Here is a 4,065-nt window from a genome sequence, read left to right as displayed (position 1 = left end):
TTTGGCCAACCTTAAAAAAGGACTCCCATGAGTTGGCCAAGAGGTGCGACAAGTGCCAAAGGTTCGCCCATGTCACTAGTACAAAACAGACCTTTGGGTGAGACTTTTTTCGCACCCAAAAGTCAATTTTCGCACCCAAAGATATCTTTAGGTGCGACATTTCCGCACCCGAAAGTTCGCACCTAAAAGTCTTGGGTGCGAAAAGTCGCACCCAAAAGTCGTGACTTTCGGGTGCGACATTTCGGTGCGACTTTCCGCCTAAAGTCGCACCTAAAATGTCACCAAAATCCGTGGAAAAGGCGGGTAAAAGAGCATTGGGTGCGACAAAGTCGCACCCAATAGTCAGTTTTGGGGAAAAAATAGTACTTTAGACGTCGCTCTATTATAAAGTGACTTTAAATCTTTGAAAAATGTAATTGTTAACTGTGATTTAGTTGTCATCTAATTTGAAAGTGACTTTGATTCTTAATTTATTTATAAAATAAAATGCAATTAAATGACATTACTTGATTTAATTTAATGAAACCTGTTATAAGCAATTAAGCAATTAAAAATAAAAGGCTGAATGAAACTTGTTATATTGAATTGCTTAATTGAAAAATAAAAATTATACATAAATGGTCCATAATACACATAATAAAAAAATTGTTATAGCAATTCACAAGTTCAAGCGATTGGTCTCGTTAATAAGAATCATTGCAGCCAAGCCACAGAATGTGTACCTGAAACAAAATGTTCAAATCTAAGCGATTGGTCTCGTTGATAAGAATCATTCACAAGGCGATTGCTTGAACATAATATATATTGGCCATGAAAAATCAAAACGATCTTAGAAAATCCGAAACAATAATTATGATGCTGCCAGCTTGCTTTAGAGATAAATCCGAAACAATAATCAACTTCTCCACCATCATGCATTCTATAAATTATCAAGCACATTGGATTATCAAATCGTACGATATAGAAACAAATTTTCATAAATAAACTCCAATTGACATATCCTAATAACTAAATCTACGTAGTAACAGCATAAACTGATTACCTATTTATTGAAGATGAAAAATGTTGAACCTGGATATAGTTGCTGTAGATCTCTAGCTTGAGTAAGGTGTCGATAAGAATGCAAATCCACCCAGACTGAAAATATAAGAGCATGTTAAAAAAAAAGCTTGTTATAATACTAAGTATCATATATGTTATTTGAAAGAGGCCGTAACATTAACATGTATACAGGGAAATCAGCACCTCATATGCACGTTATTAAATACGTATATGAGTACATTGTTGCCTACAAAAATAATTTATAAAATAACATGAATTCTCATGATTAATAAAAGAAGGAAAAAAAATACTTGGCTGTTTTTTTAATAACCACATCTGTTTCTGGTTGATTCCATGAGCATGACTACTTGAAATATAAAATCATTCTATCGCTCAAACGAGTCGAGAGCTCAGTCATTGTTCGCGGCTCTCGCTTGTCGAGGTTGGTGTAAACTAATCGCATGTGCGGATCCTCGCATTCATCGGCGCGATCCAATAAGTAAGAATATTCCATTAACTGATACAAAACAGCTCGTGAAACATCGTGTACGTGACAAAGCATGTAAACAAGCATAGAAGAAGTACAACACAAACCTCGGCCATTTTCTGAAGCATAGTCATTGGCTCAAAGATAAGGACCGGAAGCTTCACAAGTGATGTGACATCTGCACCGATGTATTGCTGCATCATCTTCCAGTAACTGTCTCGTTCCTTCACATCAGGGAAAAACAAAAAGAAAAAAATAAACCCTTAATAGACAAGACTAAAAAACAGACTAACATTCATACTAGGCAATTGACAGTTAAAAAAAAAAACAGAAACCAAGAAATCAAATGTCACCAAATACAAATAGCACACCTCGTTTTTCCACCTTCCTTTCTGAGCCTCTTCTTCAGCGTCTTCTTTACCTGTGGACGACCAACGAGTCACGCAGAACATGAATCATTGATCGAGGTGCACAAAAGAGAAAACGATAAAGACGTTTCAAGTTCGGACTATTGATCGGTTCTTACAGGAGGTCCACCATCACAAAATTCAATGACGCCACGACCGATCACGTTTCCCTGCCAAAAAGAAACATATGAAATCCGATGAACTTTCGAAACTAATCAGTCGTGTGTATATACACGATATTTGACTGCGAGGTTAGTTACCATACGAGATCTTTAAACCACCAAACGAGAACGAATGGATTAAAAAAGAGTCACCTGAGAAAGTCCAACAATGTTGTAACCCCCGCTGAGCTCACTCATTTTCTTCACCTGAATTGTCGAAACCAAAAGCTAGTCAACCGAAAAATCCCTTTCAAATGCCGTGATTGAATAACAATATATATATATATATATATATATATATATATATATATATATATAATATATATATAGCCAAATCTGTCCACCTTGTGACACACAATGGCCGTCTGCAAAAAGAAACAGAAGTGTCGACATTTTAGCTTGCACAGGATAGGGCTGTACAAAACCGAACCGAAAATCGGATAAAACCGATATCCAAACCGAACCGAAACCGAAATTTGGAGCCACGTCATCTAACCGAAATTCGGATTCGGATAACCGATCCGGTTTACAAAACTGGACCGGATATCGGATTTGATTTTGGGAAAATCTGGATATCGGATATTTAACCGATTTTTTTAATTAAAAATAAATATATATTAAAACAAATTTATGTCACTATTATTAACACATGATGATCAAGTTGTCATAGAAGAACAAACTTCTCATATATCAACTCATACTGCTACTATAACTTGATTATGTGATCTATAAAGGTAACATACAAATTCAATTGTTGTATGGTTTATTATGATCATTAGGGTAGTAATTTTAATTTTACATTATGATATTTGCATGTGCAGGTAGTTGGAGACGAGTGTCATTTTGAATTTTATTTTTTTACTCAATTTCAGATTATGTATTGTCATTTTGGAGCTTTATAAGAGTCGTTTGTACTCGTTTTTTGAATTTTTACAAACCGGATTTGGATTTTAGAAACTGGATATCCATTTTATAAAACTGGATATTAAACTGGATCTGAAATTTTACAAACTAGATAACCGAATTTTAAAAATTGGATACTGGACTGGATACTGGATTTAAGAAACCGGATAACCGAATATTCGGATAACCGAATTTCGATTTTAGACTAAATTGGACCGGATACTGGACCGAGTTTTTAAAAACCGAAAATTCGGATTCGGATACTAAAAATGTCAAAAACCGAACCGAACCGATCCAGTTTCACCCCTAGCACAGGAGAAAAAAAAAACAAACAAACAAACACGTTGTGTGTGAGGAACAAAAAAATCACCTGTTCCAACAAAGGCATTGTCCACGAATCCCACGACCCGTTTCCAATTTCCCTACAATCAGCCCAAAAAATATTTAATCCTGGATATAGTAGCAATAAAGATGACAGCAATATAATCATTGAAAAAAAATAAATAAATAAAGAAGAAGAGCATACAAGCAATATCCTTGAGAACCAGACCAATCACTCAAGTGCTCAGTGAATTTCGAGATTCCTCGGTTTCTACATTTCTACATCAAAATCGAGCTCAATGAACATCACAACCAAGCCAAAACCTCAGATTTCACTCCGAAATCAAAACCCCCAAATCAAACTCTCAACCCTAACTTTCGAAATTCTTGGCTGAGAATGAAATCTCCTTACCTTGCTCGCAAAATCAACTCCCGGACGTTACTTCTCTCGCTCTCCGGCGTCTCCTCGTGGGCGGCGCGCTCAGCGGCTCGCGGCGGCGCTCGCTTCTTCTCAGCCCGCGAGCGCGTCCAGTGGCCCGGTCTCGGTGGCTGTCGGCCTCGCTCTTCCTCCGCGGGCTCACTCCCTCGCTCTCTTCCTCTCTCTCGGTCTCTCGGTCTCCATCGGCCGATACTCTTAGAACTCTCTCTCTCTCTCTCTCATTCTCTCGGTCTCTCTCTTTCCCTTTCTCTCTTCTTTTCTTTTCTTCTTTCTTTTTTCCTTTCCCGATTCTTTGGTGAAAACAAA

At 37.2% G+C, this 4,065-nt stretch overlaps 1 long non-coding RNA gene across 1 annotated transcript; it reads right to left on the bottom strand.

Annotated features, from left to right (window-relative positions):
- Nucleotides 1-1,481: 1,481 nt before the first annotated feature.
- Nucleotides 1,482-1,951, bottom strand: LOC149402702 (uncharacterized). The gene is made up of 3 exons (XR_016295985.1): nt 1,900-1,951; nt 1,636-1,752; nt 1,482-1,558 (listed from the first exon to the last, which is right to left on the bottom strand). It is a non-coding gene; the product is annotated as an uncharacterized LOC149402702 (long non-coding RNA).
- Nucleotides 1,952-4,065: the final 2,114 nt, after the last annotated feature.

This window comes from Urtica dioica, chromosome 3, assembly GCF_054948205.1.
Source record: "Urtica dioica subsp. dioica isolate 48M chromosome 3, U.dioica_male_clone48M_v1_H2, whole genome shotgun sequence".
In the NCBI taxonomy this organism is placed as follows: domain Eukaryota; kingdom Viridiplantae; phylum Streptophyta; class Magnoliopsida; order Rosales; family Urticaceae; genus Urtica; species Urtica dioica.
Note: the sequence above shows the minus strand (reverse complement) of the source record. Positions and strands in the feature narration are given on the sequence as shown.